At 44.8% G+C, this 17,440-nt stretch overlaps 1 protein-coding gene and 1 pseudogene across 8 annotated transcripts in view; one reads left to right on the top strand and one right to left on the bottom strand.

The window, feature by feature from the left end:
- Positions 1 to 17,440, bottom strand: part of LOC136399334 (zinc finger protein 91-like) — a 944,498-nt gene that overhangs the window by 450,549 nt on the left and 476,509 nt on the right. For 2 of the 8 annotated variants that reach the window (XM_066374399.1, XM_066374393.1), the window contains exon 1: positions 2,503 to 2,632. The exons of 4 other annotated variants lie outside the window; for them this stretch is intronic. The gene's annotated coding sequence lies outside the window, so the exon portion shown is untranslated. 2 more of the 8 variants (XM_066374394.1, XM_066374397.1) reach the window with 2 other exon arrangements.
- The window catches only part of LOC136399322 (zinc finger protein 91-like), a 388,962-nt pseudogene that overhangs the window by 97,947 nt on the left and 273,575 nt on the right, over positions 1 to 17,440 (top strand).

The raw sequence follows: 17,440 nt of genomic DNA, 5'->3' as shown, positions 1-17,440 counted from the left end.
TTGGGCAGATAAAATATATTATGCTCACTTTGTTAAAGATGGCGCTGCCCACATGGAAGCCCATCACCCAGGTGATAATATTAATAATATTAATTGCCCTTCTTGCTTGGGATAGGCATGATTATATTAATGTTTGTTGGAGGAGGGCTTTTATACCAATTTTTTTTTTTCCTTTTTTTTACAGAGAGAGAGTCAAACAGGAACGGAGAGAAATGAAAACCATCAGTCATCAGTTTTTCATTGTGACACCTTAGTTGTTCATTGATTGCTTTCTCATATGCCTGACTGTGGGCCTTCAGCAGACTGAGTAAACCCTTGCTCGATCCAGCGACCTTGGGTCCAAGCTGGTGAGCTTTGCTCAAACCAGATGAGCCTGCGCTCAAGCTGGCAACCTTAGCGTCTCGAACCTGGGTCCTCCACATCCCAGACTGATGCTCTATCCACTGCGCCACCACCTGCTCAGGCTCCAAAAGGTTTTAAAAGGAAGACAGATCACGTTTGATGGACAGATAAAATACATTATGCTCACTTTGTTAAAGATGGCGTTGCCCACGTGGAAGTTTGTCTCCCAGGTGATGATTTTTGTTGCCCTTATGCTTGGAATGGGTGTAATTATATTAATGTGTGTTGGTGGTGGGCAGGCAGGATCCTTTTAGCCTGGGCCTTGGTTTTAGAACTAAACCTTTCCCACCCTTTTTGATGTGGGGTGGTGCAACCCCATCATGCCTCAGATAAGTGACTTTGTATTAGAGACTTCCCTATTTTGTATATTGGATTAAAGGTTTGGATTTCTACACTATAAGATAGGGGCAGAACGGGAGCTTGCTCTTGGTTCCTGAGATTAACATTAGAGAGCAGAGCAGAGAAAGGCCACGTGGAGGAGGCCAGGAGAAGCAGCCAAGATGGTGGAGTGTTGAGTGAGAAGCTAGTATGTGCACAGTTTGTGCAGGGAGAAGAAAGAAGATGGGGAACAGAGGTGATTAAGTCTGGTGATCTTAGAAACCTTTGATTCTAGGAAACTCAGATAACTCAGTAGCTTTGTGAGCACTGAATGTGATTGGGTTTTGGAGCCCAGTGTGTGTTTTTACTTGTCCACTGTGTGCAAGCTAGGATTAAAGATAATGGCCCACCAGTTCTTGGCTCCCTCATTTTATTACCGTCTGTCCAAATCAAATGCGAACCTCCATGGGCAAGGCGGCTGTGATGGTGCCCACAGCTACTGGCTTTACAGTCAACATACTAAGATTTATCTCAATATGTTATTTTTAAAAGGAAATACATGTGAGATGTGTAAAAAAAAAAATAGGTAAATCCATTAGGCCAAAAAATAATTTTTTTTTTCTTTATCCCCACTTCTGCTCCCCTGCGCCCTTCTCTCCGGGCCCCTCCCTCTCCTCGGGGTTTCTCCCTTCTTCCCCTCACGCTCCTTTCCCTGGTTAGTCTGTTAGATTCAGGGAGGTGTGCTGTAGCTGCCAGAGTGCTGGCAGGAACAGGGAGTGCTGGCAGGAACAGGGAGTGCTGATAGGGCGCCTGTGAGGCTGAGAACAAAGAAGGTCAGAGACCCTTATCATAAGTTTCTGTTTGAAATTTGCCACTAAGCTAACCCGGCCCCTGTTGCTATGCTCCGGCCCCTGTTGCTATGCTGCATGTGACCTCCCTAGCGAATAGCTAACTGCCACATCTGCATCTGTAAATGCTTGCTCACTTAGGATATATAAGGACCTAGCTATAAGCGCCAGGCTCGACTCCCATTTGCAGCTCCTTGTGAGTACGGTGTCTCTGGACATCTTGGGAGTTCACCCCTGCGCAGGTTAAACTTGGCCAATAAAGTACCATCTAAACTCTTGAGCCTCCGACGTTTGTTCTCGTACCCTGTGGATGCAACAGTAACTTTCCACGACGTGGTCCCGTCCCCCGCACCCCCACGTTGCCGGCTCTTCATGGCCCCTCACTGACCTCTCCTCCCCTCCCGTGTCTCTCTCCCTCCCCTGACCCCTCCCAGCCCCGCTCTGCGCGTCCTGCGCGTCAGGGGGCCCCTTCGCTGTTGCCGCTCCCACACAGCCCTCCCGGGGCAGGGCCAGGGGCTCTTCTGGGGACCCCGCGTTCTCACCCCGAATCCACACCCCAAGAAGAGTGTGCTCCTCCTGGACCGGAGCCTCTTATTAACTGGGGGGAATCGCAGGAGGGGTCCGCAGGTCCCCATGCCTGTGGCGGAGGCAGTCCAGGATCTACCCGCCTAGACAGGCCGGGCGGGGGAGGGGCGCACACTGTCCGACTCCCGGGAATTTAAACTGAGCGATCGGGGCAGGGGAAGGGGGGGCTGCCCCCTCGGGACAGAAGCAGGAAACCCTGAGGCGGCGAGGGTGGGGGGGGGGGGTTCCAAACCTGACCGCGGGGAGACACGTGTGGGGCGGCTTCAGTTTTTCCGCAGGACAGACGCGGAGCCCCAACTCAGGGAGAAGCGGGAGGGCTTGGGGCTTCTCACCGAGACTCCGCACTCACCGCTGGGGGCTCGGCGTCCTCAGCGACCCTCCAGCTTCCCGCGTGGAAGGCTGAGGATGGGGAGCGCCATGTTTAAACAGGAAAGATCGTTACTAGACCCTGCGTGACCTAGCTATAGCCGCTTCCGGGTTTCTGGCAACCTGCGCGTGCGCATTGCCTTAAAACCCGGGCGGGACTATTGACTGTATGAGTGCTTCTGCAATTGGTCGGCCGCTTCACGAGGCGGGTCTATATCTAAAGAAAAAAAATGCACAGGCCGGTTGGCTCAGCGGTAGAGCGTCGGCCTAGCGTGCGGAGGACCCGGGTTCGATTCCCGGCCAGGGCACACAGGAGAAGCGCCCATTTGCTTCTCCACCCCTCCGCCGCGCTTTCCTCTCTGTCTCTCTCTTCCCCTCCTGCAGCCAAGGCTCCATTGGAGCAAAGATGGCCCGGGCGCTGGCCATGGCTCTGTGGCCTCTGCCTCAGGCGCAACATGGCAACGCCCAGGATGGGCAGAGCATCGCCCCTGGTGGGCGTGCCGGGTGGATCCCGGGCAGGCGCATGCGGGAGTCTGTCTGACTGTCTCTTCCTGTTTCCAGCTTCAGAAAAATGAAAAAAACAAACAAAAAAAATAAAGAAAAAAAATAAAAAGGAGCGGGTTCCGGGTCCATCCACGTGCTTTCATTGGTTAAAGCCTTTTCTTGTGAGTTGGTTTGAACTTCGTAATTATTCCTAAGATTGCAATGGCTGACTTTCTTGGCTAGAGTTGCCAAGAGACGGATATAGGAATATCTCCCTAGCAGTTTTTCTGTATTTTCTTGTCCCAGATGGGTGGCAACATGGAAAGCTTGGACTATTGCTGACCCAACAGGTGGGGAACGACAACTCTACCGTCTGGAAGTTGCAGCTATCCGCCCTTAACCTCTTCGGCTGCTTCATTGTCCATCTACCTTTTCTCTCCTTCAGAATATCTGGGTAACAGTTCTGGGGCCCAAGAGGTCAGAGAGGCTATAGTAGCTTCGTGGTAGGGCAGCGTAGAAACCCTCTTTGGCTCTGCATCTGTTCTGCCATTTTTCTACTGTTCTTCCCTCAGGTGCCCTCGGCAGTGGGTCACTGCTACTAGTTTTGACTTCCAGGCTGCTTCCAACAGCTGGAGAATTTCTCCTGGATATTTAAGATCTTTGCCCCCCGCAGTTAAGAGTCCTCTCTCTTTGTAAATTGCCCCATGTACTTAGAGAGTGAGGAAGGCAAAACTGGAATCTGTAAAGATATTCACTTTTTCTTTCACTGAGCTTTAAGGCTCTAGTCAGGGCAATCAGTTCTGCCTGCTGAGCAGAAGTACCTTGGGGTAGAGGCCACACCTCTGTAGTCTGTGTTAGTGGCGGTACTGTATACCTTGCCTGTCTTTCTCCCTGTGAGTTTGAAGGAGCTGCTTTTGTCCACATACAGCTCACAGTCTAACTCCCTTAAGGGTTGATCTAGCAAGTCTGGCCACCTGGAGTATACTACATCAAGTACTTCCAAGCAATTGTGTTGTGACTTTTTTTTCATTCACTGGGAGCAGTGTTGCTGGATTTAGAGTGCTATATACCTCTATTATCAGTCGTAGATTTTCACGTAATTAACTCTGTTACTTAGTGAGCCAGGCATTTGTGAGCCAGTGATGTCCTTTGGCATTCATCAGAATCACTACAGCATGTGGCACCCACACCTTTAGATCTTGTCCTAAAATTAGTCTGCCTCTTTTATCAGCATGACAGTGGCTGCTAAGGCTCTTAAGCATGGTGGCCAGCCCTTTTACAACACCATTTAATTGCTTGGAGACGTCGGCTATACAGGTCTAGGCCATGACCCTAAATCCTGGGTTAATACACCCACTGCTGTTTTGCTCCTGAGACATACAGTACACAAAGTTTTGCTAGGTTACAAATACCTAGTCCTGAAGCAACTTGTAATTCCTTTTTAAAAGTGTGAAAGGCACAGTTCTGTTCCGGCCCCCAGTACATGGGCTCTTTTTCTCCCCATTTTGTGACTTCATAGAGGGGTTTAGCCAGTAGTGCAAAGTTCTGGATCCCCAACTTTGTAGTTCTGGCCAAACCGGTCTATGAAGTTACATGGGGGGGGGGGGGACGATCCCTCAGAGTGTAAGCTGAAACAGAAGAGTGCTTTACTGACTCTTAAAATGGAATTACAAGTTGCCTCAGCATTAGGTCTTTCTAACCTAGAAAAAGCTTTTGTGCTGTATGTCTCAGAGAGGAGCAAGACAACTGTGGATGTATTAACACAGGACTTGTGGTCATGGCATAGACCAGTAGCCTACCTCTTCAAGAAATTAGAAAGGGTTGCAAAAGGCTGGCCATCATAGCCTGACTGGGCGGTGGTGCAGTGGAAAGAGCATCGTACTGGGATGCGGAAGATCCAGGTTTGAGACCCCAAGGTCACCAGATTGAGCGAGGGCTCATCTGGTTTGAGCAAGAGCTCACCACCTTGATCCCAAGGTTGCTGGCTCGAGCAAGGGATTACTCGGTCTGCTGAAGGCCTGTAGTCAAGGCATGTATGAGAAGGCAATCAATGAACAATTAAGGTGTTGCAATGCACAACGAAAAACTAATGATTGATGTTTCTCATCTCTCCGTTCCTGTCTGTCCCTGTCTATTCCTTTCTCTGACTTACTCTCTGTCTCTGTAAAAAATAAAAAAAAATTAGGCCCTGGCCGGTTGGCTCAGCGGTAGAGCATCGGCCTAGCGTGCGGAGGACCCAGGTTTGATTCCCGGCCAGGGCACACAGGAGAAGCGCCCATTTGCTTCTCCACCCCTCCGCCGCGCCTTCCTCTCTATCTCTCTCTTCCCCTCCTGCAGCCAAGGCTCCATTGGAGCAAAGATGGCCCGGGCACTGGGGATGGCTCTGTGGCCTCTGCCTCAGGTGCTAGAGTGGCTCTGGTCGCAACATGGCGACGCCCAGGATGGGCAGAGCATCGCCCCCTGGTGGGCAGAGCGTTGCCTCTGGTGGGCGTGCCGGGTGGATCCCGGTCGGGCGCATGCGGGAGTCTGTCAGACTGTCTCTCCCTGTTTCCAGCTTCAGAAAAATGAAAAAAATAAATAAATAAAAATAAATAAATAAATAAATAAAAAATAAAAAAAAATTTAAAAAGGCTGGCCATCATGCTTGAGAGCCCTAGAAGCCAGATGTATGCTGGTACAAGAGGCAGACAAATTAACCTTGGGCCAAGAACTAAAGATGCAGGAGCCACATGCTGTAGTGACTCTGGTGAATGCCAAAGGAAGTCAGTAGCCACTAATACCTGTCTCACTAAGTAGCAGAGTTTGTTATGTGAAAACCCAAGACTGGTAATAGAGATGTGTACCACTTTAAATCCAGCAATACTGCTCCCAGTGAAGAAGGGAAAGCTGCAGCACAATTACTTAGAAGTGCTTGGTGCGGTATACTGCAGCCAGCCAGGCTTACTAGATCAACCCCTAAGGGAGCCCGAGTGGGAGCTTTATGTAGATGTAAACAGCTGTCACTCAAAGGGAGAAAGGCAGGCAGGTATTGAGGTCCAGCCGCAATGAGTCTATTATGAGGTCTAGAACAAAAAAAGGTAGGAAACTGAATAAATGATAGAAAGAGACTTAAATATATATACATACAGATGGGTTCAGGAGGACAGCACAGCGAACAGTCTCTACTGTTCCTGAGCCGATGCAATGGCAGCCCCTAGAAGCACATCTGTCTTTATTCAGGGAAAAACCATGGTCCATTAGCAATGCAATTGTTTCCAAGACAACTCAAAGACAACCCCCACCATACTATTTAAATCTAACTTAACACCAATAAGAAACTAGCTCTCACCCTGCTCTGGAGAACATGGGTGGGACAAGCAGGAATCAGGTATAGCTCATTGTTAACTAGGCAGGTGAGGTGGGGTGTTGGGCCTAACACCTCTGTCTTTTAGACATATCCAGATTGCAAAAACACCCTATTTATATTTCAGTCCCCGACAGACCCCCCCTTCTGTATTTTTTAAAACTTCAATTAGTGTGCTGTGACTCATACTCATCTGAATTCCCATGTTTTGATTTGGAAGCAGACTGAAAAAATATAAAATAAACAAAAATATTAAAATAACCAATGCTAACAGATACTATAACAAGTGTCCAAATGCAATGAAGTGATTAAAGCCTATTAGATTATCTAGCAAAATCTTAACTAATACAACAGGACCTAAAATAAAATTCTTAGTCTTAATTTGTCATTAACATGTTACTGTAATTTCACCAAGTCCATGTTGACACTATCACTGCTTCACATTTTTTTTTATAAATAAATTTTTATTTTAATGGGGTGACATCAATAAATCAGGGTACATATATTCAAAGAAAACATTTCCAGGTTATCCTGTCATTTAGTTCTGTTGCATACCCATCACCCAAAGAGATATCATCCTCTGTCACCCTCTATCCAGTTTTCTTTGTACCCCTCCCCCTCCCCCTCTCCCTCCTCCCCTCCCCTCACCCCCCCCATAACCACCCCACTCCTGTCCATGTCTCTTAGTCTCATTTTTATGTCCCACCAATATATAGAATCCCGCAGTTCTTGTTTTTTTCTTATTCACTTATTTCACTCCGCATAATGTAATCAAGATTCCACCATTCTGCTGTAAGTGATCCGATGTCATCATTTCTTCTAGCTGAATAGTATACCATGGTGTATATGTGCCCCATCTTCTTTATCCAATCTTCTATTTTTTTTTTTTTACACTGATTAAAAGCCTTTAAGCAAACTCTTGGACAATACAGCAAGAATCCATAAAAAAGTAGTGTCCTTAACATGTTCACCAAGTCCAAGTTGGCCCCATCACCATGCCAAATTCCTGAAAAATGCAACCTAACCACAGTTCAGTCTGTTAGGAACTGTCACAGGGAGCAGGAGTCCAGGAAAAGTCCATATCCAGGAAAAGTCCTCATGGCACTGGAATTGTCGTCACCATTCTATACTTTGCAGCTCATGTCCAAGTCCCTATGACTGCTGCTTCTAGCTGGTAATGGTTCAGGTAGACTGGAAAAAGCCATTTGCAGCATGCATGGATATGGAGCTTCTGTTCTCCTCTGCCTGGAGAGATGAGAACAGGTTGCTTTTCCCTGGAGCTCTGCAATTGTGGCATGGTGAAGAGATCTTTGGGATACACTAAGCTGGGTGGCAAAGGTAGATTTATAATAGAAGTTGGAAAAAGGGGGAAAGAGAGCTCTAAATTAGGAGTAGGTCCCAGCCTGAAATATGAGTGGGGCATTGAGGTAGGAGGGATAAAGGAAACACTATATATTAAGCAAAGCAGCAGAAAATAGGACTATCAACACCCACAACAGAGATCTTTGAGGGAAAAATAAAAAACCTGACTATTCAGGCAAAACATAGTTAAGTGGCCCTTGTGCGAATGAGATCAGTTTACCTGCTTCTTGGAAGAAATACCCTAGGCTCATCCACAGTGTCATAGATGGGGCCGATGCCCCTGGGCACCTTCAGGCTTCAGTGGCAAACCCCAGCTTTCTGGGCAAGGTTAGGTCATAGGTGGCTGGAGCAGGGCTGGAAGAGACTGAACCCCCCTTAGAGGAGCGAGGGGGAAGCCTACCCTCCAGTGTCCCTGTTTCCTCACAGCAGAGGCATGTAAGCCTGGCAGGCTTTAGCTCAATGACCTTCCTTTCCACTATTGAAGCAGGACCCAGATGGCATCCTATGAGACCCCTTTGGGGCGTTGGAGCCTTTAAGGGTGTATCCTAAAAGCTGGTAGTTCCCCTGATCTCTATTGGGCTTTTTCTGCCTCTAGGTATCTTAAAAGCCATGCTTAGAAGATCTCGCTGAGGGGTTTGAGGATCCCCATCCACCTATATAGATCTTTTCCATATATCTGGAGCTGTTTGGAAAAAGACAAAACAGTGTTATTAGCTGGGTCTAATAAAGAAGGTAGTGGTTTGCAGGCGAAAAAGATTTGGTGTCTCCTGTTCATCAGCATTCAAAAGAAATGTAATTTTTTTTTTTTTTTTTTTAAGTAAGAAGCATGATATGGTAGACCCGTAGGAGTTTCAGGATATGACTACCCCCTTTTAAATTTTTTTTAATTGACCTTAAAATGTTTGCTGAGTACACTTTAATAATACCTTAACTTTAAAGATTGTAAGCATGACAAAATACAGTAAATGCTTTTGCTCCATATGCAGGAGAATTTTCAGTTTAGCCAGTTTAGGAAATCCAATAATAGAGCAATGCATACAGACAATGAGCTATAACATGATTAGCAGCCTCTCCTGTTCTGACAGAGGTTACTATAGATCCGGAATATGTATCCACTGTAATGTGGACATACGACAGTTTGCCAAATGAAGGTATATGAGTAACATCCATCTGCCAAAGTTGTCCTGGTAGGGGTTCTTTAGGGTTAACTCCACATGAAGGGGCAGTATAGCACCCCTTGGACAGGATTTCCCAATCTGCCATTCTGCTTCCCGAGAAAGTTGAAACTGTTTACACTGGACTGCACCGTTCTGGTGATGAATAGTATGAGACTGACTTGCTCGGTCTGTCATGGTTGCTCCAGATAATTTTATTTGGGGTAGCTTGATCTACAAGGGCATTACTAGGCCCTGGCCAGTTGGCTCAGTGGTAGAGCATTGGCCTGGTGTGCAGGATTCCCGGGTTCGATTTCCAGTCAGAGCACACAGAAGAAGCACCCATCGACTTCTCCACCCCTCCCCCTCTCCTTCCTCTCTGTCTCTCTCTTCCCCTCCCGCAGCCAAGGCTCCACCAGAGCAAAGCCACCCAGGCACTAAGGATGGCCCCATGGCCTCTGCCTCAGGCGCTAGAATGGCTCTGGTTGCAACAGAGCAACACTCCAGATGGGCAGAGCATTCCCCACCGGTAGGCATGCCAGGTGGATCCCGGTCAGGCACATATCTCTGTCTGACTGCCTCCCCATTTCCATCTTCAGAAAAATACAAAAAATAAATAAATAAAAGAAAAAATACAACAAAAAAGAAAAGAGTGAGAGAGAGAGAGAGAGAGAAAAAGGGCATTCCCTTGTGCTAAAGCTCCAGGGAGCATGGAGTGAGCTTGAGTATGTCCTATGAAACATGGAGCTCTATATTGACATATAAGTCTTTGAAGAAGGAGGAACTGCTGAAATAGTTCATCAGCATTTGTCCCTAAGACAGCAGTCTTTATAGTGGAAACACCATAAGTAAATATTTGCTGTTTGTCTATAGATTAAAGGGGGAATATGGTAAATGCTGAAAAGCCATGATCTTTGTGCCCCTCCCCTCCCCCAACCCCCTCCTTCTCCTCCCCCCACCCTGTAACCCCAACACTGTTGTCCATGTCTCTGAGTCTCATCTTTATGTCCCACCTATGTATGGAATCACATAGTTCTTAGTTTTTTCTGATTTACTTCTTTCGCTCAGAATAATGTTCAAGGCCCAACCATGTTGTTGTAAAAGATCTTATGTCATCATTTCTTATGGCTGAGTAGTATTTCATAGTATATATATACCAAATCTTTTTAATCCACTCGTCCTCTGATGGACACTTGAGCTGTTTCCAGATCTTTGCTATTGTGAACAATGATGCCATAAACAAGGGGGTGCATTTCTTCTTTTCAAATAGTGCTATGGTGTTCTTGGGGTATATTCCTAACAGTGGTATATCTGGGTCAAAAGGCAGTTTGATTTTTAATTTCTTGAGGAATCTCCATACTGTTTTCCACAGTGGCTGCACCAGTCTGCATTCCCACCAGCAGTGCAGGAGGGTTCCCTTTTCTCCACATCAGCGCCAGCACTTATTCTGTGTTGTTTTATTGATGAGCGCCATTCTGACTGGTGTGAGGTGATATCTCATTGTGGTTTTAATTTGCATTTCTCTAATCATTAGTGATGTTGAACATTTTTTCATATGCCTATTGGCCATCTGTGTGTCCTCTTTAGAGAAGTGTCTATTCTTTTCTTTTGCCCATTTTTGGATTGGATTGTCTGTCTTCCCGGTATTAAGCTTTACAAGTTCTTTATAAATTTTGGTTATTAACCCCTTATTGGATGCAATGTCAAATATATTCTCCCATTGTGTAGTTTGTCTTTTTATTGTTTTTATTGTCTTTAGCTGTGCAAAAGCTTTTTAGTTTGATAAAGTCCCATTTATTTATCCTGTCTTTAATTTCACTTGCCTGTGGAGACAAATCAGCAAATATATTGCTGCAAGAGATGTCAGAGAGCTTACTGCCTATGTTTTCTTCTAAGATGCTTATGGTTTTACGATTCTAATTTTATTTATTTGAGTCCTCTCTCTATTTTTCTTGGTGAGTCTTGTTAAAGGTTCATCGATCTTGTTTACCTTCTCAAAGAAGCAGCTCCTAGTTTCATTGATCCTCTGTATTGTTTCTTTAGCCTCTATGTCATTTTTTTTTTTTTTTTTGTATTTTTCTGAAGCTGGAAATGGGGAGAGACAGTCAGACAGACTCCTGCATGCGCCCGACCGGGATCCACCCGGAACGCCCACCAGGGGCGACGCTCTGCCCACCAGGGGGCGATGCTCTGCCCGTCCGGGGCATCGCTCTGCTGTGACCAGAGCCACTCTAGCGCCTGGGGCAGAGGCCAAGGAGCCATCCCCAGCACCCGGGCCATCTTTGCTCCAATGGAGCCTTGGCTGCGGGAGGGGAAGAGAGAGACAGAGAGGAAGGAGGGGGGTGTGGAGAAGCCGATGGGTGCTTCTCCTATGTGCCCTGGCCAGGAATCAAACCCGGGTCCCCCGCACGCCAGGCCGATGCTCTACCGCTGAGCCAACCGGCCAGGGCTGCTCTGATCTTTATTATTTCCTTCCTTCTACTAGCTCTGGGCTTTACTTGCTTTTCTTTTTCTAGTTCTTTTAGGTGCAGGGTTAAGTTGTTTATTTGAGCTTTTTCTACCTTCTGGAGGTATGCCTGTAATGCTATAAACTTCCCTCTCAGGACTGTATTTGCTGTGTCCCATAAATTTTGAGTTGATGTATGCTCATTATCATTTGTTTCTAGGAATTTTTTAAATTTCTTCTTCGATCTCAATGTTAACCCATTCGTTATTTAATAACGTGCTATTTAGTTTCCAAGTGTTTGAATGTTTTTCAGTTTTTCTATTGTGGTTGATTTCTAGTTTAATGCCATTGTGATCAGAGAAAGTGCTTGATATGATTTCAATCTTCTTAAATTTGTTGAGACCGCTTCTGTGCCCTAACATGTGGTCTATTCTAGAGAATGCACCATGAGCGTTTGAAAAGAATGTATATTCTGCTGTTTTAGGGTGAAAGGTTCTGAAGATATCTATTAAATTGAGTTGATCTAATATGTCCTTTAAGTCTGCTGTTTCTTTGTTAATTTTCTTTCTTGAGGATCTATCTAATGATGTTAATGGGGTATTGAAATCCCGTACTATTATAGTATTGCTGTTGATCTCGCCCTTTAAGTCCATCAAAGTCTGCTTTATATATTTAGGTGCTCCTATATTAGGTGCGTAGATATTTATTTATTTATTTATTTATTTATTTATTTATTTATGTTTTAGGTGTGTAGATATTTATAATGGTTATATCTTCCTTTTGGATTGCTCCCTTTATCATTATGTAGTGACCTTCTTTATCTCTAACTATGGTCTTTGTTTTAAAGTCCATTTTGTCTTATATAAGTATTGTTACCCCAGCTTCTTTTTCATTTCCATTTGCGTGAAATATTTTTTTCCTTCCTTTTATCTTCAGTCTGTGTGCATCTTTTGATTTAACGTGTGTCTCTTTTAGACAACATATGTATGGGTCCTGTTTTCTTATCCACGCAGCTACCCTATGTCTCTTGATTGGATCATTTAATCCATTAACATTTAAGGTTATTACTGATATGTAATTGTTTATTGCCATTTTTTTTTCTTTAAAACTGTATTCCTCTTTTGCTATATTCTTTTTTTCCTTCGATCTGTTTACAACAGGTCCCTTAGCATTTCTTGCAGCCTTGGTTTGGTTGCAGTGAATTCCTTCAGGTTTTTTTTTTTGTCTGTAAAGCTTTTTATTTCTCCTTCAATTTTAAATGATAGCCTTGCTGGATAAAGTAGTCTTGGTTGTAGGTTCTTGTTCTGCATTACTTTGAATATTTCTTGCCATTCCCTTCTGGCCTCAAGTGTTTCTGTTGAGAAGTCAGAAGTCATTCTTATGGGGGCTCCTTTTTAGGTGATAGTCTTTTTTTCTCTAGCGGCTTTTAATATTTTCTCTTTATCATTTAGCTTTGGTATTTTAATTATGATGTGTCTTGGTGTTGGTTTCTTTGGGTTTCTCCTTAATGGAGTTCTCTGCGCTTCCTAAACATGTGAAATGTTTTCCTGCCTTAATTGGGGGACGTTTTCCGCTATAATATGTTTGAACAAAGTCTCTACCCCTTGTTCTTTCTCTTCTTCTTCAGGAACCCCTATGATGCGGATGTTATTTCTCTTCATGTTGTCACAGAGCTCTCTTAGTTTCCTCAGACTTTTTGATTCTCTTTTCTTTTTTCTGCTCTGCTTTTGTGCCTTTATTTATCATGTCCTCTAACTCACTGATTCGATTCTCTGCTTAATCCATCCTGCTTTAAATTCTTTCCATTGTATTCTTTATTTCAGATATTTTATTTTTCATTTCTGACTGATTCTTTTTTATTATTTCAATGTCCTTTTTTATATTTGTTATCTCTTTATTTAGGTTTTTGTAATGGCCATCTATTATCTAATATCTTTAAACATCCTAACAATCGTTATTTTAAACTCTGAATCTGGTAATTTGGTTATATCTGATTCACTTAGGTCCTTTTCTGGGGATTTCTCTTGGTTTATTTGTGTTGTATTTCTCTGCCTCCGCATTTTCTCTTCACAGGAGTGGCTGTGATCACGTCCTCAGGTGCACAAGCGTTGGTGGCCTTGGCCGTTGCCCCGCCCCTGTGTGTGACGTTATGCTCGGTCCTGAGGGCACTGGCGAGCACCTTTGCTCAGCTGCGGGTCTCCACCTGTTTCTGGGCTTTCGCCCTGTCTTGCAGGAGGAGCCCACTCGAGGAACGGCTGCTAGCCTTGGCTCTAACGCCGGGCAGGACTGCGTGCCCAAGCTCAGCTCCGTAGCGGAACTCCGCCTCTTCTGGGCTTTTGGCTCCACTCCCGTGGGAGAATCCGGCTACCAAGTCAGACTGCAAGCCTGGTTCCACATTATTTTTAAATGTAACCCAACCCTGCTTTAGTCTGAGAACTGTCCCAAGGAGCAGGACTCACACACATTCAGGAAAAGTGCACAAGGCACTGGAGTTGTGGTCACATTTTCATACTTTGCAGCTGGAGTTCAAGTCCCAATGACCACTGCTTCTAGCTGGTAACGATTCAGGTAGACTGGAAAAGCTGTCTGCAGCACATATGGAGATGGAGCTTCTGTTTTCTTTAAACTGGAGAGATGAACCCAGGGGCCTTTCCCTGGAGATCTGCAACCGTGGCATAGTGAAGAGAACCTTAACATACACTATGCTGGTTGACAGAGGTAAATTAATCTAAATTAGGAGCAGGTCTCAACCTAAATTGGAATGGGGCATTGAGGCAAGAGGAATAAAAGAGACACTATACTGTATATTAAACAAAGCAGCAGGAAATAAGACTATCAACACCCACAACAGAGATCTGTGAGGAATGAATAAATACTCGAATATTCAGGCAAGGCATAGTAAGTGGTCCTCATGTCTATAAGAAATGAGATCAGTTTACCTGCTACTTCAAAGAAATATTCTAGGCTCGTCCACAAAGATGTGAGAAGGGGCCAACAGCCATGGGCACATTTAGCCTTCAGTGGCAAGTCCCAGCAGGCTGGGCAAGGACAGGTCATGGGTGGCTGGAGCAGGACTGGAAGAGGGAGAACCCTCCCTTAGAGGAGGGAGGGGGAAGCTTATCTTCTAGTGTCCCTTTTACCCATAGCAAAGGCATGTCCCTGGTGGGGGCCAAGAAGCCTGGTAGGCCTTAGCTCAATGACTTTCTTTCCACTCTTGAAGCAGGGCCCTGATGGAGTCCTATGAAACCCCTTCAGGGTGTTGAAGCCTTTAAGGGTGTATGCCAAGAGCTGGTATTTTGCCTGATCTCTTTTGGGCTCTGTCTTCTTTTCTGTTCCTCTTGGTCATTATAGACCTTAAAAGCCATGCTCAGAAGATATCGCTGAGGGGTTTGAGGGTCCTCCTCCACCTATATAAATGTTTTCTATATATCTGGAGCTATTTGGAAAAAAGACAAAACAGTGTTATTAGCTGCATCAAATAAAAGGGGGTAGAAGTTTGCAGGAGAAAGATGTTTGGTGTCTCCTGTAGAATTTCAGAGTTTCTCAGCTGCTGAATAACCCTGTACATCAGCATTCAAAATAAATTTTTTAAATTAAAAAGCATGATAAAAAAAGATTTGCAGGAGTTCCAGGATATGACTCTCCCCCCTTTTTTATATTATTTACAAATGACCTTTAAGCATTTGTTGGGCACACTTTATAATACCTTGACTTTAAAGATTGTAAGAAATACTTGACTTTAAGTTAACTTCTAACAAAATATAGTAGTGCATTTTCAAGTAACATTTCCATACTTATTAAAACATTTCTACCCCATTAATTAACATGAGAAATAAAGAGTATGTTAAAGCTGGAAAATTCCAATGTGGCTTTCATTATTTTCTTATACTAAGCAAATCCACACTACTTCAAGCTTTTCAGCTTGCAGCTCGCAGCAGTTTGGCCAAATTAACAAGTCTCTAGGATTCACATTCTACCCCTTTTGCTCACTTACAATCTAAAGCACAGGTATTCCTGTACAAGGAAAATAGGCACATTACATAAAGTACAACAACATAACAAATTATACAATTTTAATAATTACACAGATAAATCTCACCAGTCTCTGAGCACTATGCCAAGAGCACAAAGTATCCTCGGACTTCTTTCTAGCCATGGATAAAGCTTCCCAGGGCAGGGGGAGGGCCTCCAGCAAAGCTGTCCCCCACCCCATCAGTGTATTTCACATTGTCCAAAATCCATAAGTCCATGCAACAAAGGAGCTGGTGCCCACTCCTGTCATAGTCCAGGAATCAGTCCACGCACATGGGGCCTCAGCAACCCTCCTCATACCTGCTGTCCTGGCAGGTTTTACACTGTCCCAAGGAGGAGCACAGGGCAATGGCAGTCAGCATTTACATGTTTGCTCTGTAGAACATGATGGTATCTACCACAATGTCCCAAAATCACAGAGTAGTAGGTGCTGCTGGGCTCTCACCTTCTGGAGAGTGCAGAACGCAACTCCAGCCTGATTCTCCTCATCCTCCAAAGAGAATCTGGAAATGCCAACTCCCGCCACCAGGCTCGAGCCCCGGGCCACCACTGCCTTCTTCTCTAAGTGTCTTATAGTCTCAGCCCTGGCCTACTATCGCTGCTGCCTCTCCACAACATTGAGGGCATGCTGCCACTCATGAACCTGTGATTTCTTCTTCAGCAGCTGCTCTATTTCCCAGCGAACCTCATGAACCTGGTTGGCCTCCTCCAGTGCTTGCTCCACCTCCAGCATCAGCATCTCTTTCTTCCAGGTTTGCTCCACCTCCTTCCACTGCCCGGTTTGCAGGTCCCATGCAGCCTCTTCCACAGAACTCTTGGTTTCCTCACACATGCCTGTAAAAGTCAGCCAGCCTACAGTCCTTAAAAGAACAGACATGGGGAACCATAACAGCAGCCAGTCTTCTACTCCACCACTCAAAAGTGGTGGCGGCTCCATACCAATCTGATTCAAATCTTGCCACAGACTACACCAAATATAAAACCAGTAGCTGTGGTCACCAACACAGCCACCTGGGCCATGCAGATTCAGGTTTGATTTGAACAGTCGGTAATGAAACAACGGAGCCAGAACTGGTGAACCATTATCTTTAATCCTAGCTCACACTTGGTGGGCGAGTAATACATACAATAGGAAAACACTTCCCTCTCCCAAAGCCACTGAATTATCCAAGTATTCCTAAAATCAAAGGTTTCTACTTCACCAGCCTTATTCACCTCTGTTCCCCATCTCCTTCTCTCTGCACAAACTGGCTTCTCCTTCAGCACTCCACCATCTTGGTTGCTTCTCCTTGCAATGCTAATACTGGGAACCGAGAGATCAAGCCCCTAGTCTGCCCCATGTCATAGTGTAGAAATCAAAACCTTTAAGCCAATATACAAATAAGGAAGTCTCTGATACAGTCACTTATCTGAGGCATAAATGGGATTCCTCATAAAAGTGCACCACCCCACATCATGCAATAGTCAAGGGTGTGGGGAAAAGCCTAGTGTTGAGAAGAGTTTAGAATTCAAAGGGTGGGAAAGGTTTAGTCTTAAAACTAAGGCTTAGGGTTTAAGGACCCTGCCTGCTTACAGGCTGTCACCCACACCCAATGCAAACTATAAGCAAGTGAACATATACATCATATTTGCAAACTTATTTGACCCATATCCCATTTTATTTCAATTTAAATGAGCACACTTTACTTATTCTAATTAAAATTTAAAATTTGTAGGGATGATATCATTGTATTTTTTCAATATTAGAGCTGGCATTTTCAATTTTTTTTTCATTTTCAAATTTTGCATGCAAGAAATTAATTCAGGCCTTAAAAACAGACACATTTAGACATTAAACAAAGAATTCACATGCAATCACACAAATCAAGATTGAAACTCAGGATTTGAGAGATTAGAACATCGCCTGACCTGTGGTGGCGCAGTGGGTCAAGCTTCGACCTGGAACTCTGAGGTCACCAGTTCAAAACCCTGGGCTTACCCAGTCAGGGCACATATGGGAGTTGATGCTTCCTGCTCCTCCCCCCTTCTCTCTCTCTCTCTCTTTCTCTCTCTCTCTCTCCTCTAAAATGAATAAATAAATAAATAAAATAAAATAAAAAAA

The sequence above is a fragment of the Saccopteryx leptura genome, chromosome 3 (assembly GCF_036850995.1).
Source record: "Saccopteryx leptura isolate mSacLep1 chromosome 3, mSacLep1_pri_phased_curated, whole genome shotgun sequence".
NCBI classification, from domain to species: domain Eukaryota; kingdom Metazoa; phylum Chordata; class Mammalia; order Chiroptera; family Emballonuridae; genus Saccopteryx; species Saccopteryx leptura.
Note: the sequence above shows the minus strand (reverse complement) of the source record. Positions and strands in the feature narration are given on the sequence as shown.